The 23,343-nt window shown below is 52.9% G+C and overlaps 1 protein-coding gene across 1 annotated transcript in view; it reads right to left on the reverse strand.

Moving 5' to 3' along the window:
• PAQR5 (progestin and adipoQ receptor family member 5) overlaps window positions 1–22,548 on the reverse strand; it is a 71,904-nt gene extending 49,356 nt beyond the window's left edge. The window contains exon 1 of the mRNA XM_059697006.1: window positions 22,393–22,548. The gene's annotated coding sequence lies outside the window, so the exon portion shown is untranslated. The remainder of the gene's footprint in view (window positions 1–22,392) is intronic.
• Between the last annotated feature and the right edge of the window lie 795 nt (window positions 22,549–23,343).

Below are 23,343 nucleotides of genomic sequence, written 5' to 3' on the forward strand. Positions count from 1 at the left end.
CCATAAATGGTGGCTATCATCACCGTTGTACCCCAAACCATCTGAATTCTGCATTAATGCTCCCTCATGCTCCCTCTGCCCTTGGTTTGTAATTCTACGTGAAAACAGACTGCTTCCCTCTGGCTCTGACCCACCTCCCAGGCTGAAGCTGTGACTAATGGGCGCTCCATGTGCTGCGAGAAGGGGTTGCCATGGCGACCTTCCAGCTTGGCTTTTGGACTCCGTGAGTGACCTGAACCTTTTCTTTGTTCCAGCTATCCCAGCTATTCTAGCTATTTACCACTAGGCGACCTGTGCACATTTGAAAAAGCCTGCAGGATATTCTTTAGCACATTGTAGAGAAACACTGGAAACAATCCAAACTTCTGGCAAGAGAGAGCTGGCTGGTTAAGTTATGGTACACCCATGCAAAATTGTGCTGTGCGGCTATTAAAAATGTTACCGATCTGTGGTTACTGACAGGAAACAGTGTCACCACTTGTTGTTAAATGAAACCAGCAGGTTATGGAACAACATAAATCTTGTACCACCACCTATCTATAAAATTGTGTTACATTTAACAGCTTGTATTCATGGACAGAAAAGTGTATGGAAGGATGTTCCCCAAAGTGTGTGCAGTGGTTCTCTCTATGTGGTAGAGGTCAGCTCTGGGGATTTGCTTTACTTTATTCTTTACACTTTTTTAGAACACAGTTTGCCTAAAGGAGCACGTGTGCTATTATTGCCCAGTGCATGAAATTCATGCACAAGTAGGGTCCCTAGCAGCTGCTGGCTGCCGGCTGCCGGCCAGGGCCTTCCTTCGCTCCACACCACCCCCTGGTGGTCAGCTCACGTCATAGTGAGCGATCGAACTCCTGGTCAGTCGAACTCCCAATGGGACACTTTGCATATTAGGCTTTTATATAGAGAGAGGCCCAGATCATGAAATTCTTGCACTAGTAGGGTCCCCTAGCGGCTGCCGGTTGGGTACTCCCTCGCTTCTCCGGCCGGCCCCACCCCTTGGTCAAGCTCCCAGACAACGCCCGGTTGAGGGAACAATTTGCATACTACACTTTTATTATATAGGAGGACTAGCAAAGCAACAATACCACTAAAAGGAAATAAATGAATGAGTCCTCTAACCCTTGGCCGGTCTTAAAGAAATTAGCTATGTGAGCCAAATCATGGCAAGTTTGTACTGCAAATATTTGCAAATCCACTGCGAACAATGGCATGTCTTCACACACCTACCTGAGAAGCCTGTCTGCCTGGGCCCTGCCAGGGGCAACAACAGCCTGGCCATCCTCCATCAGGGTGACTGGGACCCAGGTCCTAAAGCCAACAGCTCATGCATTTTGGAAAAACAATCACCTTTCCCAAGTCAAAGGCCTCAGGGGACTCCTCTGTCAACACCATGGTGAAGGCAGAGGTGGGCAGGAGTGCCCTGCACTGGGAGCACTAGTTCATCAGTCAGCAGTCACACATTGAGCACTTTCTGTATGCCAGGCACCATGCCAGCCTTGAGATACAGGGAAATGGGGGCGGATAGAGGCCTGCTCCCACGGGACTCCTGGCATCATAGCTATGGGGCTCCAGGAAGGGCTTGGAAATCGGAACCCCTCCGAGTTCCTGCAAGGCCCTGCTCTCCTGACTCATGGCCCACCCTTTATGCTCCTACAACAAAATCCTTGGGTCCCCTCCAGAAGGCCCCTGAAGACCCGGCTCCTTAGCATATCCTCAAGCTTTCCACAGCCCACCCAGCCCCAGCCCCGCCTCCCACCAGCCTTGCCATGTGCCGCACACACCATCGCTGGTCTCTGCCCTTTAACACGATGGCTTTCACACCTCCATGCTTTTTGTACTTGCTGTTTACCCAGGTGAGACCCCTCTTCCTCCACTTTCTCTTCCTGATAAAATTCTACCCATTCAAGTCTAAATTCCCGTATCACTTGAAAGGGTCTACATCATCCCATCTGCAAACTTCACGGTGACATACCAGTGCCCTGGCTCCCGCAGGTCAAGACTGGCCGAGTCTGTCTGGTTCCCTGCTGTGTGAACAGCGGTACTTCTGCCGCCTACCACAATCTGAACCCTAGTGGCAAGGTCTGGCAATTTCTCTAGAACCTTCTACCCAGTGGTTGGCATGCTTTATTCATGAATCCTGCACTTCAGTGCCCAAATGGAGTTTGCTTGGTTCAAAATTTTATTTCAGAATTTGAAAGATCTGAAATCTCAAACCAACTATAAAAAAATGTATGAGAGCCCTGGCTGGTGTGGCTCAGTTGGTTGAGAGTCGTCCCGTGCACTAATAGAGTGCTGGTTCAATTCCTGGTCAGGGCATATGCCTGGATTGTGGGTTTGATCCCTGGTGGGGGTGAATATGGGAGGCAACCGATTGATGTTTCTCTCTCACACTGATGTTTTTCTCTCTCTCTCTCTCTCTCCCTCTTTCTGAAATCAATAGAAACAATTAGGGAAACCTGACCATTGGATATTTTATAATCATGAGGAATAATCAGTTCTTAAAGTGCAATAATAGTAATACGGTTATGTTTTTAAAGGGCCCTTTCATTGAGAGATGTGTACTGAAGCAGTTACAAATGAAATGATATGAGGTCTTGCACTTGCTTCCACAGAATCTACTTGGGAACAGGGGTGGGTAAGGGTGGATGTGAGGAAGCCTGGCCATGAGCTGATGACTGTGGCGGCCAGGCATGGAAGTTCATTACACCAATCTCTCAATTTTTTTTATATGTTGTTAAAAGGAGATAACCACCGTGTCAAAAAATACCCCTGGAATGTGAACTATGTCTTGCCTTCTTTTCAGACACTGCATGGCAGAAGATAAAGTAAAAGTATGTTGTAGGAATAATTATCACTGTATTCCCACTTTCCTAACATATGAAATATCAACATGACAGTTTTGAAACTGACATAAGAACCACCATCTGAACAAGATAAAACTAAGGAACTTAAGGACAAATGGGAAATGCTTTAGAAACAAAAATTATGGCTCCTGATAAAAGACAGCAGTACCCGGAAAAAAAAAAAAAAGCCGAAAGGCCTTGTCAGCAGAAAATATTCAAAGATATCTGACAAATATATCTTCTCGCCATTCCCCAGCTAGGGTCGAGTCAGGAAAATTTCTAGGAAACTTATAGGAGAAAACATATTTGTGACATATGATACTGCCAATGTCCTCTGAATTTAAGATTCTGCTTTAAAAAGGATCAAATAATATTTCACCTTCAATTTTTCATGACTAAATTTGTGTTTCTGGCCGAAACCGGTTTGGCTCAGTGGATAGAGCGTCGGCCTGCGGACTGAAAGGTCCCAGGTTCGATTCCGGTCAAGGGCATGTACCTGGGTTGCGGGCATATCCCCAGTAGGAGATGTGCAGGAGGCAGCTGATCGATGTTTCTCTCTCATCGATGTTTCTAACTCTCTATCTCTCTCCCTTCCTCTCTGTAAAAAATCAATAAAATATATTAAAAAAAAATTTGTGTTTCTGAAGTATGTAGATTTTAATGTCTTGTCCTTTTATTCTTTTTAGTTTTTTTAAATATTTTTATTGATGAAGTTATTACATATGTGTCCGTATCCCCACGTTTAATGTCTTGAATACTTCCTTTTTGTTTACCTGCTAATATAGACCAGAATTATAATGTCTATTTTTATAAATTCACATTTACTTGATATTCTAAACTGTTACACACTTTTGTATTTAAAAATAATGAAATATTTGGTTTTACTAACTCAAATGCTTCATTAAACACCTTCCTGTAAATTACCAGGATTTAGTCTCGTGCTGTGTGGTATGCAGAGTAAGACAGCCAAGGTTATTTTACTCCAGTGTAGCTATTTCTACCCGTTGCCAGAGCCGGACAGGAGGGTGCTGGGCATGTAGCCTAGCGTCCTGAACTCTGACGTGCCTCAGAACCACCTGGAACTTTAAAACATGCTGTTCCCCCAGGCCCACCACAGCCCAGGTGAGTCACGTTTTCCCAAGGTCACAGCCAGTGTTGAGACTACTGGGAGTCTAGGCCATGGTGAGAGCAGACCTACCCAGGGCAAGTCGGCCACTGAGCCACACAATGAGGACCGGGGAGCCTATGCTATGGCCTGTGGGCCTCCAGGGTGGGTACAGTAAGCAGGTCCCTCCCCTCAGGCTGGAACAGGGTGAAGCCCTGCCAGGTTCATGGAAGGTGAATGCAGGCCCTGAGTGTTGGGGTTCCCCTCCCCCAACGGGGACAGGCTGCTGAGGGTAGGCACGATCTTATCTCCACCCCCTCCCAAGCTTCTAATCTGATCAAGACTTAACGTCTGAGATAAGGCTGTCAGACCACAGGAGGAGGAAAAAGAGGGAGACCCAGTAAAGAGGGGGCAGCAGACAGCTTCCCACATCCTGGGGAAGCAGGTGTGGAAACCCGGAGGAGGCCAGGCAGTCTCTGAGGGCAGAACCAGGACCCCCAGATGGCAGCTTTGGGGAGGTAGGCTTCAGCTCAAGCCACAGAGGCCCTGTCTCCCCATGAGGAAGGGCCGCTCCGTGGGCACTGAGTTCCACGCCCAGAAAATGCCCAGTGGAGTCTGGGTGCTGACCCCTGGGAGGGGGATGAAGTTACGGGGAGGGACAGGGGCCTGGAAAAGCTCTCTAGCAGTAAGTCCCAAACCGAACAGCGCAAACACAGAGCTCACCAAGTGCACCCATCTCCAGCTTTCTGAGTCAGAATCCCCAGCGGGCAGCCTGGTTAGCGAGCTCTAATGGCGATTCCCATGCACGGCCCATGGGAACGGCTGCCCTGAGCACCTGTGACTGTGCACCCTCCTGTGGCCTAGAATTCACTCAGGAGGGGGCACTCAGGGCCCAAAGTCACAGAAGTTCGGGAGCTGGGGACCTGGGCCAGCAGGGCGGTGGGAGCAGGTGCAGGGTGGGGCAGGAGGGAGTGGAGCGAGGGGCCCTGAAGGAGGAGAGTTTTAGATTCAGTCCCACCTCTCCTAGGCTCCATGCTCAGGTCCCTGGTGAGCGTGTAAGAAACCATGGCTGCCCTCCTGAGAATGCCTTCCTCTGAGGAGACAGACACAGTCATAAAACGGCGAGCGACCAGCGCAAAGGAAGGAGACAGGTTCTCGGAGAGGCCGCCTGCCTTCGGGGCAGCCACACTTGGGTGTTTCACAGCCGCCTCAAACCCACACACCACGGCTGGACCCCTATGTGACCTGGAATCCTGCCCTGGCACACGCTGCTCCCTCCGCTTCGAGATGCCCGGACCCTCATTCCTTGTCTGCCTGGAAATCCCACTCACCCAAGGCCCCGCGTCAGACTCCAGTTTGCCTCACTCCCCTCAGCCCCCAGGCCACTGGGAACTCCTCCGCACCCCTGCCACACCTCAGGCTGCACAGGTGCCCTGGAGCACGACTGTCCCTCCTGGGCTCCAGGCTGGCACCCTGCTCAGGGCGGGCCCAGGGGCCAAGCACAGCGCCCGACATGACATGCTGGGGAGTGCTCAAAACTTTGCCCAATGGTGTGGGGGCGTTCAGAGAAGGGACGAAGAGCAAGGATGTTGGGGCAGTCAGGGAAGGCTTCTGGAGGAGGCAGCGCTCGGGGTGGATCCCAAAAGGCGGGGAGGGCTTGCTTTGGCAGAGGAGAGGGATCGGTGCCCCAAGGGAGAGGAATTTTAGAGCAAAGGCCCAGAGAAGGGAAGCAGCTAACAGAGGGTGAGAGGGAGGCCTACTGGTGCAGAACTCAGGGACAAGAGATGGGAGGCCAGCAGGGGAGGGGCCCAGGGAGCCGGCCAGGACACGGCGCCCCTGGTGCGTCTCTCCCCCAGGCCAGGGTGCTCAGAGCAACCTCCCTCCTCCCGGCCAGCTCTCCTTGGCAATCATTAACCCTGAGCTTCACGGGCAGGACCAGAACAGCAGGGCAGGGGAGTGTGTGTGTGTGTGTGTGTGTGTGTGTGTGTGTGTGTTGTTAACTGATCAAACTGTTGAGTGAACCATTTCACACAATTATTACCCAAAAACACACTCCGCAGGTAAGGGGGAAACGGTCAGGGCATCCAGGGTGATTCAAACTAGCAGAGGAAATAGGTCACGTGGACCAGGCAGGGGACCCGCATGTGCCCAAACCTTTATTTATTTATTTATTTTTTAAACCTTTAGATTAGAGGACAGTGGGGGTCAGAGAAGGACACAGGGCCCAAGTGGGAACAGGTGTGAGTGGAAAATGAACCCACAGCCAATACGGAGCTCAGATAGGCGGAGCCTCGCTCCCAGACAATGCTTCCCGTGGGTGAGGCGTGGGTCTGGGCCCTGGAGTCAGGACGACCCGGGTTTGAGTCCTGAGGTCTCTCCAGGCCCCGCTTTCTTCCGCTGTAACATGGGGCTGATGGTGTTGACTTGAAATCTCCTGTCTGTGCCAAGCCCTGTACGGGCATTTTATACCCCACTGGGCTTTCACAACACACCTCCGGGTGAGCATGTTTATAATCCCCAGAGTGACGACCTCTTGGGTCTGTTTCTGGCATTAACAAGAGCCCAGGTGTGAGGGCTGGGGGCACGGTAGGTGTTTAAAAGGGCCCCCGCCCTTACGATGTTGTTAAGGCGAGGACCCCCCTCAAACCTGCCACAGGCTACATGGTGGTTCTCCTTCCTCCTCGCTGGGTTGGTATTTTTCCTGCTCACCTAATGGCACAGGAAACACATTTCACATTTGAATGCAGCGGTGGATTAAGAGCCCCAGTGGCTGCAATGTGACACAAGGTCATTATTCTAGCATTATTAAGCACAGGCTTTTTAAAAGGGCTGAGGCAAATGCATTATTCAAAAACCATGGAGAATGGAATCATGGTTCCTTCGGAATCAGCCTCCAAGAACATGCAGCCAGCACTCGGGAAGGGGGCCCGGTAACCCCTGCCTGCCTCCCATGTGCCCAGACCGCCCGCCCCTCAGGCTCCAGGCCGGCCTTGCGCCCCTGCCCTGAGCTCACCCCGGCCCCAGGAGGGCTGGCCCCGGAGGCAGCAGCTTGGGTGGGGTGGGGATTCTGGCCGAAGCTGTCCTGGTCATCCCTTTGTGGCCCCCAAAGCTCCAACAGCCACTGGTTATTGTGGAAAATAACTCACTTTGCCCAGGGAGGGAAAGCCAGGTCCCTATGAAAAGTGAGAATGAAAGAAAAATTCACTTTCATGCTTAAAACGCCTCCCCCGAACACATGTCCCTGCAGTGTACCACAGCGCCGTGAAGTAGGAAGCACGCTGGAAGATGGATCTCTGTATTTCTCTCTTTCTTTTTTTTTTAATGTCTTTACTGACTTGAGAGAGAGGAAGGGAGAGAGAGCGAGCTAGAAACATCGATGAGAGAGAAACATAGATCGGCTGCCTCCTGCACACCCTCTACGGGGATCCAGCCCGCAACTAGGGCATGTGCCCTGACCAGAATCGAACCAGTGACCTCTTGGTGCATAGGGTGACGTTCAACCCACTGAACCACACCGGCTGGGTGGGTCTCTGTATTGCTTGGCCCAGGAATGTCATACTGGGCTTGGCTTCTGTAGAAGGAGGCGGAAAAGTGGTCACCTCAGCAGCACGGGTATGAATCAAGGGCCCCTCCCACATCGCGAGGCTGGAAATGTCACCATTACCCATTCACTTCTTTGGGCCTTAAAGAAGGGCCTTAGGAGCACACTGGTACTTTGGGGAGAAGGCGGGTGCCATGGTGATTCGCTGGAATTGGAGGAAATTTCTCTCTCTCATTTTTCACACAGAGGCCCAGATCTTCCTACCTGAGCAAGTGAATTCATTTCCACAATAATCGGTGGCAGTTGGCAGTCTGTCTGTCGGGAGGTAGATCAGAGTAGGAGGCGGGGGCGGAGGGGCGGGAAGGAGCGGAGGGGCGGGAGCCCAGCTTTGTTAGCCACACCATAGCCGTTTGTGGGAGGAGAACACTGGGCAGGAGCCCGAAGACCTGGTTCAAGTCTGACGGAGCAGTCCGCGCCAGTGCATCCGCTGGCCTTCCCGGGCCTCAGTTTCCCTACATTAGTACGAGACAATGGAGATGGCCAACCTTGCCAGCACCCATAGGCTCCCAGTAAGCAATGCCGGAGGCTGGCTGGGCACCCGGGGGAGGAATCACTTAACGCCCCAGAGACCTCCTCACACCAGCAGGACGCTGGAACTAAAACTGGGAGCCCAAACAAAGCTGTCTTTAAGGGAACAAGACCCACTTTTTCAGGAGCGGCGCTTCCCTTTGAAAGTCAAATCTGAGGCTTTCAGACAATGAGGGGTGTTCACGGCACACCCAGACCAGTGGGCGGTGGCCAGAGTCTGTACCCCTTCCCCGCCCAGGCCTGCGGGAGCCGAACCCAGGGAACTCACCTCCTCAAACTCCTCTGCTGCTCTTTGCAGGCCCTTAAGGAAATCTCAAGGATGACGAGCAAAGGTTTGATTGTTAGGAGGAGCCTAAGAGGCGCCTAAAAGACAAAACTGATGCTTTCAGGAGAGAAGCCAGGTGTGACACCCAGGCCAGAGACGCTGGGTGGCTGGCTCAGGGTCACACAGCAGGCTGGGCCCAGGGTAAGTCCTGAAGCCTCCCATCTTGAGAAGCAGCATTCCAAGAGCTGGGCATCGGTGGGACTTGGAGGAACGGTTCCTAAGAGGATGGTGAAGGTTAAGCCAAACCCAGACTAGGAAGGAGGGAAGAGGGAAGAGAGAGGGGGGACCGGGAGGAGGGAGCAGGCAGTGGCGTCAGCCACTTTCCCTTCCTCCCGCCTCCTTCCTCAGCCTCATGATTAAACCAAAGGTTTCATCCTCCTTCTCACAATTTCCGTTTTTTATCACTTACATTTTTTAAAACCACCGGTCAGGTTCTAGAGAGGATGTGTTCCAAAAACATTCAAGAAATAAAGGATTGAGGTCCCATTTTTCAGAAATAAACGCCCTCGTGTCTTAGCGCCCTTCTCACACTGCTGCTGCCCCCTCCCTGTCACAGGCAGGGCTCCCTGGGAGAAGCAATACTGAGGCCTGATCTGGGGAAACTCTGGTTTCCAGTCCTGGGGGCAACAGAGGGGTCCTTCAGGAGGCAACAGCCCCCACTGGGAGTTTTCTTTTTTTAAATATATTTTTGTATTGATTTCAGAGAGGAAGGGAGAGAGAGAGAAACATCAATGATGAGAGAGAGAATCATTGATTGGCTGCCTCCGGTACGCCCCTTACTGGGGCTCGAGCCAGCAACCCGGGCATGTGCCCTTGATCAGAATCGAACCTGGGACCCCCTCAGTCCGCAGGCTGACGCTCTATCCACTGAGCCAACCCAGCTAGGGCCCCACTGGAAGTTTTCAAAGCCTTGCTGGCCCTCAGAGAAATGCAAGATCACTGAGTCCGACCTCTCTGTCTAGTTCGAGGCTCCACCACCCGCTGGGGCTCCCCTATTAGCCAAGGCCCCCCATATGACAGAGCCCACTAGGACTCCACCACCTCCTCTTCCTTTCCATCTAGAGCAGTGGTTCTCAACCTTCTGGCCCTTTCAATACAGTTCCTCATGGTGTGACCCAACCATAAAATTATTTTCGTTGCTACTTCATAACTGTAATGTTGCTACTGTTATGAATCGTCATGTAAATATCTGATATGCAGGATGGTCTTAGGCGACCCCTGTGAAAGGGTCCTTCGACCGCCAAAGGGGTCGCGACCCACAGGTTGAGAACGCTGATCTAGAGGCTCATGTTGCACCAGGTGACCATCCTTCTCCTCCTCCTCCTGTCACCTGGATGCTCAGTCTCTCCCAGATACCTGGCCAGAGCGAGAGGCCTTCTCACCAGACCTCATTTCCCCTCCCTTCCCCTTCGCCACTTTTTCCAGATCCACTGTCCGCTCCAGCTCTTCCTCTTTCAAGAAGTCTTCTCTGCCAGCCATGCCCAGCGGCTGCCTTGCTCCTCTGCACTGGCACCCGCGGCTGTATTGGAGGATTGTTACATGGTGTCCTTTCTGCCACAAACCTGTGAGACCCACAGCACCGGGCCCAGGTCAGAGTTCATAAGAAGTAGGTAAGCACTTGCTGAAGGTGAGATTATTTCCCCCAAATTCCACTCTCAAGAAGGTAAATAATTCTCTAGGCAACAATAAAAGAGAAGTCACAAGGTAGCATGAGTCATCACCAATTGTGTACATGCGATGGGAGCTTCTGGTGGATTTATTGACTTATAGCACATAGGACTGGAATGTAGGCCAAGGTTATTAAAATTGGCAGATTCTCTCCCGCATTTTCCTGAAAAAAAGATTCTGTTCTGATCATTGCCCCCCAACACCCCCACCCCCACTGCCCGCTTACACACACTCTACTCCCTTGTGCTTTCCAGTCTGTGGTCCTGTATTCCCACCATAAGGCCTCGCCTCATCTCCAGCCCATCTCCTCTCTGAGAGCTCGCTGATTCAACCACCTACGCTGGGATAGTTCTGGAGCCTTGCTGGGACCTGAGGTTCCCTGAGCCTCATACTCTCTGCCTGTCCAAGGGTTCCTGAAGTCTCAATTGTACCCACAGGATTTTAATTCATGGAGTTGACGGACTGCACCGGGGAGGCTAATGCCATTGAAAGATAACTTATTACTTATATTTCCCAAGTGAAGGGGATACATCACACATACGGGACCACAAGGGGGGCACTAGGTTTTGGTTAAGAGTCAGAACAGGAGTGAGGGGAAGGCCTAGGCTAGAGCCTTTATTGGGTTTCCATGGGAAAGGCAAGGCAGGCAGGTTGAAAAGCTTAGGACTAGCTCATTTGAATAATTCCAGTGGGTTTGGGGCATAGGAGCTGTCCCTGCTTGTCTGGTACCTGCCCTGGAATGGTTTAGGGCAGGGGGAGATATTGGCTTGGTGTATGAGACTGAGATAAGGAGGTGGTTCGAGCATGGACGCTGGGTCGCAGGCGAGGTGCAAATCATTTTGGCCGTTAGTTTGGCCCCGTGGTTAATGGGTGCCAAACAGACCGACAGACTCGAAGCAAGCATAGAGCACCCATCCACTCACTGCCCCTCAACTAGCTCAGCTTCGAGGGGTCATTAATCTAATCACTCTCTTGCTAATACAGTAATTCTCCTGCTCTGATACCTCCTCAATGCAACCCCATCCCTGGACAAACTTAACTATCAGCCTTCACTCCCCCAACTTGTGGCCACCAACCCTCTAGCACCAGCACCTCTCCCTTGCTTCTGGCTGTTAAACAGCGGAGGTGTCCTCGGCCTTCCCAGTCTGGAATGCAGCCCAGTGCTTCCTTGGGATCTTTGTGCCAGTGCCACCCTCTCTAGTGAACCTCTCCCATTAGCATTCGTAATTCTGTATTTTATTTTTTTAAATGTTTTTATTTATTTCAGAGAGAGAATGGGAGAGGGAGAGAGGAATAGAAACATTAATGATAAGAGATAATCATTGATTGGCTGCCTCCTGCACACCCCCTACTGGGGATTGAGTCCGAACCCCGGGCATGTGCACTGAACGGGAATCCAACCGTGACCTCCTGGTTCATGGGTTGACATTCAACCACTGAGCAACACTGGCCAGGCATACTTGTTTATTTTTAATCCTCACCTGAGGATATATATTTTATTGGCTTTTAGAGAGAGAGGAATGGAGAAAGAAACATCGATGTGAGAGAGAAACATCAATCAGTTGCCTCCTGTACATGCCCTGACTGGGGATCGAACCCACAACCTTTCGGTGTACAGGATAACACTCCAATCAACTGAGCCACCCAGCCAAGGCAGCATTCATAATTCTTAAAAGGAAAAAATAGTAGCAACAGCAAAAAACTCCTTGATAAACTTATAATTGGGGAGAGGGGCCACTTATGATATAATACAAACTTATAATTTATATGCTAAACAAAAGACTAGTTTCCCAAATACATAAAGACCTTTTTCCAGTCAATGAAAACAGACCAACAACCTAGTAGAAAATGGACAAAACATACACATAGATAGTTCATAGAAAAGGACATAGAAATTGCTCTTATGTCTATGAAAGCATTTTCAGCCCGATTCGTAGCAGGGAAAATGCAAGGTTAAGCTATATTGAGAAGTTATTTTTGCCTTCCAGATTGGCGAATATCAGTAAGTTTGGTAACCCTGTACCTCGGAGGGTGTGGAAAAATTAGCATCCTCACACATGGCTGGTAGGCGGTGCGCGTTCTTAGCAATTCTGTGGGGAGCTAATTGCTAATAGCTTTTGAAATACACACTCACATAGTTCTGACCCATCAATTCCACTCCAGGGACCTTATGCCACACGCACCTGCCTACACTGCAAAATAACCAAAGCGCAGGCAGTTCTGCGGGGCGTTGTCCGTGGTGCCCCAAACCAGGAGAGGGGTTAACGTATATGACATCAGGTAGTGGTAGGGTATTAGGTAGCTATAAGCAAGAATAAGACAGTATGTACTGCTCTAGAAACAACTGGGAAAAGAATGAATCAAGGGCAGAAGATGCATGCAGTGTGCCACCAATAGCGGGGAAAGATTCCACATATGTGTTTACTGGTTCATGCATGAAGTATCTCTGGAAGAATCTGGAAGAAACTGGTGAAGTTGCCTCAACGGTGGGGAGAAGGGATTGGGAGGTCAAAGGAAATGGGGGTGAATACTTTTCACACTGAAATCTCATTTTTTGAATTCTGAACCTTGTACATTTATTTTCTAAGGGAAAAAAAAGAGGTGTGTGTGTGTGTGTGTGTGTGTGTGTGTGTGTGTGTAGAACATGCAAGATTAAAAAAGCAAAACAAAACCTTCCCTAACCCACTTCCCTTTATGGCATCCAGCTTCCCTCCTGCCCCATTCCTCAGCTACCTCCGTCTGACTTCTCCCACGGCGTTTACTGGTCTCTAAGTCCAGTGGCTGCTTCCAGTCCTATCTTACTTGCTGTGGCTCCAGAGACGTCACAGGCCCAGGCCCTGCTCCTTGGACACGCTTTCAGGGCACCACACACCTGAGTTCCTCTGCTCCTCCTCTGGGAGCTTTTCCAGCCTCTGCAGGCTCCTCCTCACTCTCTCAGTGCGGACCCTCCTGGAACTCACGCCTAGGCCTCCTCTCGCTCTGCTCTTCATGGTCCTCACACACTCCCTGGCTCCTCCCCTCCCGGGCTTCACTCACCTTCCACGTGCACGTAACTCCCAAATCCACATCTCCAGCCAGACCTCGCTTCTCACCTCAGGGCTCCGCCTGAGTGTCTCCCAGGGACCTCCAACCCACCATAATCGAAATGTAACTCGCCAGCTTCCAGCCCGTTTCATCCTCCACCCCCGGGAGGCCTCCCTGCCTGTGATCCGTGGTGAGTGTCGCTAGTTCATCCACTCTTCCCCTTCCACCACTGCTCACCTACTGGGTGTCTCTTCATTGGCGCCACCACCCTCCTCACTGGTCTTCCTCAGGCTTTTTCCTAACTCAGGGACTTTGCACACATATGAACCCTCTCCTCCACTCTCCATACCTGCTTTATCTTTAAAAAAAAATTATTTGTATTGGTTTTCAGAGAAAAAGGAGGGGGGAGGGAGGGAGAGGGAGAGAGAGAGAGAGAGAGAGAGAGAGAGAACATCAACTGGCTGCCTCCTGCATGCCCCCCACCGGGAATTGAGCCTGAAACCTGGCCATGTGGCAACCTTCCAGTGCACAAGATGATGTCCAACCAACTGAGCCACACCAGCCAGGGTCATACCTGCTTTATCTTAATGCTTATCTGTCTTCTAAAACTCAGATTAACATCATTTCCTCAAGAAACCTTTCCTGACCTTTTAGACCATAAATCTCAATTAAGGTTGACTTTATCCCCCCTCCCCCCTCCCCGGGGACATTTGACAACGTCTGGAGACATTTTTTGTTGCATAGCTGGGGTGGGGGTGTGCATGGCTACAAGCACCTGGGTAGAAGCCAGGGATGCTGCTAAGCATCCTACAATGCACAGAGCAGCCCCACACAAAGGAGTACCTGGCCCAACATGTCCACAGTGCAGAGTGAGAAGCCCTGCCCAGACTAAATCACGTCCCCATGACACACTTTCACAACACGCTCTACTTCTCTTGCATGTCACCTATCACAATCGTGATTAAATATTTAACTGTGCAAAGGCGCTGGCCAACTTCCATTTGCTAAGCTTTATGGGGTGAATAAGTGAATTAAAGTCACTGGCTCATGTTTACCTATCTCCACCCCCAATGACCACCCTCAAGCACAGAACCTTGAACTTGGCAGTGAAAAGGTACATGAGATGCTCACGGCAGGGACTGATCTGTCCTGCGCAGACGCCACCCCGGGTCCTACCCTCCAACTCCCCTGGGTCCTCTATGCCGTCCAACAGCAGTCCTGTCCCTTGCCCTTGACCAGCTGCTCTCCCTACACTGCAGCTCCTAGCTCTGCACAGCTCTGGACACCCCTCAAACCCTCATCTCCACCCAGGTGGCTCCAGGGCCCCCCCCAAACCAACAGGGCCCAAGCTATTGCCTCGTCATCTTGTCAAACTGGCCGCTCTTCCTGTTAGCTTACCCACCATACACCCAGCCTTCAAACCAGAAACCTGCGCACCCTTGTGTGGCATATCCATCCTTCAGACCTGCTCCCTCCCCCCACCCAACGATATAGCTTCAGTGTTACCCAGTTTTCTCCCACTTGGTTGTTCTTGCTTTAAGTCTCTTTCCTTCCCAGTCTACCTGGGACATCATGCCCACCTATGTCCTTCTAAGGTGACAAACGGCATGTATCACTTCCTGATAAAAACAAAACAAAACCCTCCAATGCTTCTCACTGCCTACAGTGTGGAGGCCAAGCTCCCTAACCTGGTCCAAGACCCGTCATACTCTACCCTGCCATGGCCTTGTCACCAGTCACACCCCTGTTCAGTCCCAAGCACAAAATCCACTGTGCCACTAGCTTCATGCCCTCCCTTCCCCTCTCCCCTTCCTTCCCCTCCTCTTAACTCCTTTCTCCTTTCTCTTACCTTCCCCTTCCTCTGTTTAGATAACTGGAGATCTCATGTTCATTCTTAAAATCTAGTCCAAACACTTCTTCCTCAACCGTATGGCAGTTCCTCAAAAAATAAAACATAAATTGCCATAGGATCTAGTGTTTCTACGTCTGGGTATATGCCTCAAAGAACTGAAAGCAGGAACTCAAAATAGAGAGTTGCACACCAATGTTCACAGCAGCACTACTCACAACAGCCGGAAGGTGGAAGCAGCCCGAGTGTCCATCACAGATGAATGAATAAACAAAACGTGTCTAACCATATGATGGAATATTATCCAGCCTCAAAAAGGAAGGGCATTCTGAGGCATGCTACAGCACAGGTGAACCTTAAAACATGATGGTCAGCGAAAGAAGCCAGACACAAAAGGTCACATGTTGTATGATTCTACTTACATGTGCTACCAAGAATAGTCAAATCCATGGAGACAGAAAGAAGAATGATGGTTGCCAGGGGCTGGGGGAGGAGGGGATGGGGAGTTAGTGTTAGAGTTTTAGGAAGTGAAAAGAGTTCCACAGTTGGGTGGTGGTGATGGTTGTACAATGATGTGAATGTACTTAAAGACACTGAAGTGTGTACTTTAAAATGATAAAAATAGTAAATGTTATGTCATATGTACATTTTACCACAATAAAAAAAGGCAAAAACAAAACCCAAACCCACTTATTTGTGTTGAGTACCTCTATACCCGTCCGCCAATTCCTAATTCCCTACAACACCCGCTGGGTGGGGCTGACCGGGCCCTCCTCTGCGTAGGCTCGCGCACATCCTTAGCACACATCCTTAGCACATGGCAATTACGGACTGACAGCCTGTCCGCCCAGACTGAAGGTTTCTGCAGGCAGGGACTAGGTCTGCCTCACTGCTCCTGCCCCAGCATCTAGGCCACAGTCTAGAGCAGCCTACAGTCCTCCAATGAGGACTGTAACCCAAATCAATCCATTTGGATTAACACTACCCCAAATCTCACAGCCTGTTGTCCCTAGAACAGTGATTTACTTCCAAGATTCATCAACAAGCCCCTCCCTCTCCTGGAGAAGATAAACCTCCCCTCTTCCATTAAGCAACTTGGTCAGAAGGGGCTTCCATGGAGAAAGATAATGAACAGCCAACTCGGGAGGAACAAACAAAATAAAGCCAGGGCTGGGCCGGGCAGGCGTGCTTGGCCACGTGTCTCACATCACCATGCTCTGGCCGCTCCCTCTCTGCGCAGGTGACGGGCTGATTCACTTCCTGTGTCCCCAAGAGGGGACCATGGAGAAGCCCAGTCCGTTGAGCCCGGAGAGATGATTAGTCACTGCCTAGAAGGCTGCTGACCTTAGCGTGGGGGCCGACCACAGGCCTGCTGCCCCTGCCCCCACTTTCTTATGTAACCCAAGGTCTGGAAAGCAAAGAGAACTTGGCCGTGGCTCTCAGCAAGAGGCTCAGCAGGCCCAGAGCCTTCCCCTTTCTCACATCCTGCCCTGCCAGCCCTTGGAGCCCCCACCCACAGATTCCCACCCGGCCCACATCGACAATCGGAGCTGGAAGAGGAAACTGCATCTGGGTCCTGAGAGCGATCCTTGGGAGGGAGGGTACTCAGAGGGCATCTAGCCCAGTGGGTCTCAACCAGAGACCATTTCGCCCCAGAGGGTGACTGGCATTGTCCGGAGACATGTTTGGTTGTAATGAAGGAAGCGAGAGGTGGTGCTACTGACATCTGGTGGGTAGAGGCAGGGATGCTGCTCAGGACAGCCCCACAGCAAAGAAGTATCCAGGCTACCACGTCAATAGTCCCCGATCTAAGCCACGCTGTCTCTTTCACAAACGAGAAAACAGAGGCCCAAGAAGGGACAAAGCCAAAGTCAACTGTGAGTTAGTGTCAGAATAGAATCCAGGACTCCCCACCAGTCACACCGGCCACACCAGCCTTCAGCTCCCAAGGGTGCAGTGACCAACTCAGCGGCAGGTGGCAAGCTGGCGGAGCGGCTGACTTTGGGAGCATGAAGTCTAGGAGCCCATGGTGGCCAGGCTCTGTGCCTCTGGCAGGCTCCACACGGACCCCGCCAGGGTCAGCCTGGCCATGGGCTCCCAAAAACCAGAGAGAAAGAATGTCTTAAGGGTCTATGGTGTATCCAGGCAAAATGCCTGTTTGAGGCTTAGGTGAAATTTGCCACCCAAGTCCCGAAAGAACACGCTGGGGGTGATCCCAGCTTGGCGTCAAGGCCAGAAGAAAGCACGACTCTATAGGGTAAACCCTGACTCAGAGAACAGGGCATGGGTGGGAGTTACACCTTAGATTACTGCTTTGGGGGACACTGTCTTTTCCCCCAGATGCCAAAAATGACTGCATCTCTCATACCTGTCGGCTCCTCACTGCCATCTGTGTAATTTCAAAATAACATCTCGAGTCACCCTTGTTCTCCCCCCAGGAGCCAACACCATGTCTCCAACCATGGGCCAGACACTAGGTCCAGGCAGCAGAACTGATGGTGCAACCCCATCATTTGTGAAGGACTGACTCACATCATATCCCAGCAGGAGTACTTTTCCATCCACTATTGCTAAAAGCCACCAGACTTGCAGCGATGGCGGTGATAAAGAGGTCAGGGGACAGAAATGCATGAGCTATGTCTCAGGTCAAGGCCTCACCCTCTTCAGGGCCAGGGAGCCCACAGAGAGTGGTTGGGGGGTGGGGGACAACGAGGGTTGGGTGGGGGTCCCTACAGGGGCTTCAGATGCACTACGAATTCATTCCTTCAGACTAAGAATGCTTATTGCTCTCTCCACCTGCCCAGGCCCCTTCCTCTCCAATTTTTCCAACAAGCAGGTAAACTCTTATGAATCCTCAAGGCCCAACTTCTGGAATCTCTTCCCTAACATAAAGTCTCAGGTGCATTCCAACTCTGAATTTGGCAAACCACATACCAATGGGAGAGGATTTGGGGGACAGCAGGACTTGGGGAAAGCCAACGCCCCCGTGGACCTAACGTGTGGGCTTGCACAGGCGCTGCTTCCGCGGCGAGGGGTGTGCCGACTACCCTGGCCTCCAGGCTCTCCGTTCCAGCCGTGTGGCCAGGCTGGTTGATTGAGGCAGCATGGCGCGGAGGCTAAGGCTGCAGGGTCTGGAGCCAGACTGTCCGGGCTCGTTCTGGCACCCCCTGTCCCTGCCCAAGTGTCATCTTGGGCAAAGTTAGGTCACCTTTCTGAGGCTCAGGTTCCCCATCTGTTAAATGTTTCAGATTTTCAACCTGGTGGTAACTGCAAGGATTAACTAATGCATGTAAAGTGCTTAGAACAGGGCCTGCCACAAAGCTAACAGTTATTGATTGTTTATTACTGTTACTGAAAAGGCAGTAGTACTTCCCGGGAGTGGAGGAGGAGAGGTACCTCCAGGGACCGCATCTCCCACCTGTGCTCCTGCAATAGGGCCCTCGGGCAGCCTCCTTGCCCCCAGTGACTTCCCCTCCGATCAGTTCTACGCCGGCTCAGGGCTTTCACTCAGAACAGATCATATTCCTTTGCTGAAACAATGGCAGCTGGAAGGATGGGGGGCGGGGGAGGGAGAATGAAGTTGCTTGGTGTGTGTAGATGTGTCTCTCATATTTTCTTTCCTTTTTTTTTCTTTTTTAAATATATTTTTTATTGTTGATAGTATTACAGATATATCCCTCCCTCTCCTTTCCCCCCTCCCCATATTCTCTATCCCATAGAAAGTTCCAGCTTCTATCCAACCATAGCTCTTGGATTTTCACCTCCACACCCCACTGGAGCTTCTCCATCCTGCTTGTCTCTACACAGTGTCTCCAAAATTCAAGCTCCTGGGCCCCCCAGGGAACCACCCTAATCAGATTCCTAAGTGGGGCCTCAGCGCCCGGAGCCTTCCCAGGGCCTTGGGCAGAATAATGTCCTCCCTCTTCCTGGCCCACATCTGGTTGCACCATCTCAGACAGGTTTGCCATCCCTGGCCCGGTGATCTGAAGCTCCGCCCTCCTCCCCAGAGCTGCGGGGACTTGGCTTTGGTCCTCCTGGATTCTCCCCCGCCCTGGGGAACTTTCGCAGGCGGCCTGGAGAGGGCGCAATTTTCACCACTGACAGAGGAATGGCCACCTTCCGAGCAGCATTAGGTTTCTTTTCAGATGGGGTCTGGCCCGGAGCACTCCTCCGTGGCTCTCAAACCAGCCTGTGGGGGTGGCTGTCTGTTCAGCACGGGAGCTGCCCCTTGGGTGACTGAAGGCAGCTGGCATGAAACACCCCCGGCAACCTGGTGCAGGGGACAGAGACCCAGCTTTGAATTAGTTGCCGCCCAATCAGGAAAAGCTCCAGCGCTGCCTCCAACAGGCCACTCCTCATCTCTGGGCCTCAATCTCCCATCTGTACCAGGAGGAAGGGCAGGCTGCAGGTACGTTTATTCAACATGCATTAACCGAGCACTCACTACACACCAGGCACTGCTCTGATCCTTGGGGATAGAGCAGTGATAACACAGACAGAAAGCCCTGCCCTCACAGGGCTGATATTCTAACAGTGATGACAGACAATAAACAAGATAAGAGGTTGTTAGATGGTGACAAGTACTATGGAAAATATAGCAGGGAAGGCGGGTAGGGATAGAGTCTCTAAGGCTGATTCCAGCTGAGAAGTTGTGGGTCTAGAGCTCTTGTTAAGACCCAGGAACCAGCAGTAGGAAGCCGGGAAGGGACAGCAGGGAGTGGGGTGAGTTTGGGATGGGGGGCGGGGGGGGGGGGGGGGGAGTTGGTTCAGGAGCTTAAATCCCAGCTATGTTCTCAGTGGCCTCCTCTAGGGAACAAACTGACCAACTTTGGGTGTCCTTATCTGTCCTTAGGCCAAAGCAGACATTGGGGTTATGGGTTCCTAGCCTCAGTGTCCAGGGCACTGCCATGGAAAATCTTCTAGGGTCCTCCATCAACACCCCACTTGACCCTGCCTGGCCTTGCATAAACAAGACAATGACCTTTTCCACTTCCAGGGGCTCTCACACCACTCCTGTCCCTCCTCCTGGACCTTCTTATACAGTAGCCTGCCTCCTATCTTTACTTGGGGAGGGGGAAAAGGATTAAAAACTCTCCCCTTTTCCTACCAATTTCAGCAATTTCTCTCCCTATCGAGACTGTAAATACTTCCTGTAAACCTACTGTGTGCTCAGGATGAGGTCAGCCTCATGGATTCCAAGATGCATGGTGGCTTCCCAGAGGAATTTACAGCCCAGGTGGGCAGGGCAGGCTGACACTCTGGTTTGCTCTGAAGCTTACAGAGCCCTTTGGACTACTTTCTCTCCCGTAAAACCATGCAGACTGTGTTGCCATCATTTTATAGGCCCACAAATGAAGGCCCACAAAAGCAAGTTCTCGGCCCTCTATCCACGGTTGCCCCAGGGAGTGCTAAGGAGAGAGAGGAGGCGATGGAGATTAACATTTCCAAATAAGACTTCTGGAGCAGCGGTTCTCAACCTGTGGGTCGCGACCCCTTTGGGGGGTCGAACGACCCTTTCGCAGGGGTCGCCTAAGACCATCAGAAAACACATATATAATTACATATTGTTTTGTGATTAATCACTATGCTTTAATTATGTTCAATTTGTAACAATGACATTGGGGGTCACCACAACATGAGGAACTGTATTAAAGGGTCACGGCATTAGGAAGGTTGAGAACCACTGTTCTGGAGGGATGGATTAGACAGGGGTAGGACAGGGGTCCCCCGCCTCCAACCCAGGGCAGGCCGAGCTGGACATGGAACCGCCTCCCTCTGCTTCTCCCTGGCCTGACACGAAGCGGACCGAGGGCGAAGCGAAAGCCTGTCTGTCTGGAAAAGTACATGGGGTTGCGGATGTGCTCCCTGGTTTAAAAAATGCCCAAGTGCCTCAAGTGGGCAAGGATGCCAAAGGCCTTTGGTGATGGTGGTGGTGGGCCCCTTTCTGGTCCAACTTCTCAGGTGCCCTTTCCTCTGCTGGCCAAGGGCAGAGAGCCGTCAGCTGGGAGAGAGTCCCTGCTGCTTCAGGTTCATTCAGTGCTCATTGAGCACCTTTGCTCCGGGTACCCTGCTCCCGCTCTCCGCCCAGTGAGGAGCTGACTCTCTCTTGGAGGAGCTTCGTGACCATTTTTTATTTCTTCTTGGAGGTGCCCTTTCCTGGCCGACCCCTTCCAGGGGAGGGACCTCGGGGGTAGGGAGAAGAAACAAACCCCTGCAGAGCCAGGGGCCCCGCAACCATGTTGAGGGGCAACCACCTGGCTCTAGAAGGCTGGTGTGAGGTCCAGGCCCACCGCTGCTCAGGAGCACGCTGCTTAACTTCCTGGGGCCTTTTCCTCCTCTGCCAGTGGAACAAGGCCTTAGGGCCCTGGTGTTGGGGGGTGAAATGACGTCAGAGATGTGTCCGTGTTAGCTCCTCTCTGACCCACTGAGCTCCCCCAGCCTGTTCTCTCTGGCTCTGCATGGGAAGGAGCACCTTTCAGCCCCATCCTTACCCTGAGCTGAGCCCTCCTCACAGTCCCGGCTGGAGAAAGCCCATTCTGCTCAAATCAGCAGGGGCCACTGCGCCCTAGGTCTATGCCCCTGCAGTGCCGCAGGCCACCCTTTCTGGGCTCGTCTCCTGGGGCTTGGAAAGTACTGGGGGAGCCAAGGATGCCCAGCCACAGACAGCACAGAGGCCAGGCTCCCCTTGCCTGGGCACCCACTCCTCCAACAGCGCCCAGAGGGCCCCTGTAGCCGAGGGCGCCGCCTCACCCTCACCCCCACCCCGGCTGCAGCCCGCTGTCCTAGCGTGTATCTGGCCCGAGGAGGCGGGAAGCACAAATGTAAACATCCCTTAAGTTCCAGCGGGTCTCAACCTTCTGGCCCTTTAAATACAGTTCCTCATGTTGTGACCCAACCATAAAATTATTTTCGTTGCTACTTCATAACTGTAATGTTGCTACTGTTATGAATCGTCATGTAAATATCTGATGTGCAGGATGGTCTTAGGCGACCCCTGTGAAAGGGTCGTTCCACTGCCAAAGCGGTCGCGACCCACAGGTTGAGAACCGCTGCAAGCCACCGCCAGCTCTGCAGTCCCATCCAAAGATCTTTTCCAGGGGCGGGTGGCGCGGGGAGGATCGCGGGCTCGGAAGACTGAGATGGGAAAAGTGAGAGGGCAAAACTCAGCGGATTTCCGCGGAGACCAGTGCGCCCCGGCGGCCGCCGCCGTGGCCCCGGGCTCCCCGCCGCGGGAGGCGGAGGCGGGCGGAGGGCGCCGGGGAACCGGCTGCATTTCCCTGCCGCCCCGCGCACAGCCGTCCGGAGCGAACTGTCCCAGACCCGCCCTCGGAGCTGCGGCTCGGCCCGGGGCGCACGCGGCGGCCGCGGAGCTGGTGCGCGTGGAGCCGGGAGGGCGCGTGCGCGGGGCCCGCGGCGGCCAAGGCGAGGCGTCCCACCCGCGGTTACCTGGGCTCCGAGGGTCACGGGCGTCCGGCTGGGGGGGCGCGGGCAGCCGGCGCTCCTCTTGGCGCAGCGGCCCCCAGACACGCGGGCGCTGCACCTGGCCCGGCCGGTCGGCGCGCCTACCCCGCCGGTCCCGCCCGCGATCCCCTGCCGCGCGGGGCGGGGCGGGGCGCGGGGCGGGGAGGCGGAGGGAGGAGCCGCGGGCCAGGGGCACCCTCCCCGCGCGGGGCTGGCATTTCACCACCTGCCAGCCACCGGCTGGGTGACCTCCCATCACTCGCCAGGCTGAGGTGCGACCAAAGCCCTGCGCCCAGGGGGTGCGCATAGGCCCCCTCACCCCCACCCCTCTGCGCCCCACTCCCAGGGGCCGAGGGTGGGGAGCCTGTGGCCTCCTCCAGGGCCAGGCCCCTGAGCATGCCCTTCAGAAGAATGTATGGGGTGGAGTACAGGGAAGGAAAAAACCAAACAAACTGGGTACCGCAGCCACACCCCACACGCCCTCCTCTGGAGCCAGGGAGGAGGAGGGTGGGAGGGGGGAGGAAGGCTCCTGGCTGTGCGGGCCCTGTTGGCAGCCAGACCTGGCTCTCTCCCCAGTGGCCAAGGAGCCGGTTGGAGGTGGGGCGGTGTTGAGGGAGGTATTGCTTTGCACCCACCCCTCACCTTTCCCCCCAGGTTTCCATTTCCCAGGTCTGGAAGGTGCTGGACCTGGGCCTCTGCCACTCAGTGGACACAGAGATAAGAGCTGAAAGGACACAAAGGACAAAGAACGTTTGGTCTCTGGGACCCAGACTTTGTGGCTGCTCCCAGGTGCACAAGGAACAGGTTGCAGCCACTTCCTGCCCCCACCCTGCACCCTCCCGGACAAGGGGGAGCATCCACCCCTTGGACAAAAGTCCCGGACTGAAGTGGGGGGTCAGACCCCCTTGCTGCCTCAGGCTCGGACTGAAGTGGGGG

Source organism: Myotis daubentonii, chromosome 1 (assembly GCF_963259705.1).
Source record: "Myotis daubentonii chromosome 1, mMyoDau2.1, whole genome shotgun sequence".
Taxonomy (NCBI): domain Eukaryota; kingdom Metazoa; phylum Chordata; class Mammalia; order Chiroptera; family Vespertilionidae; genus Myotis; species Myotis daubentonii.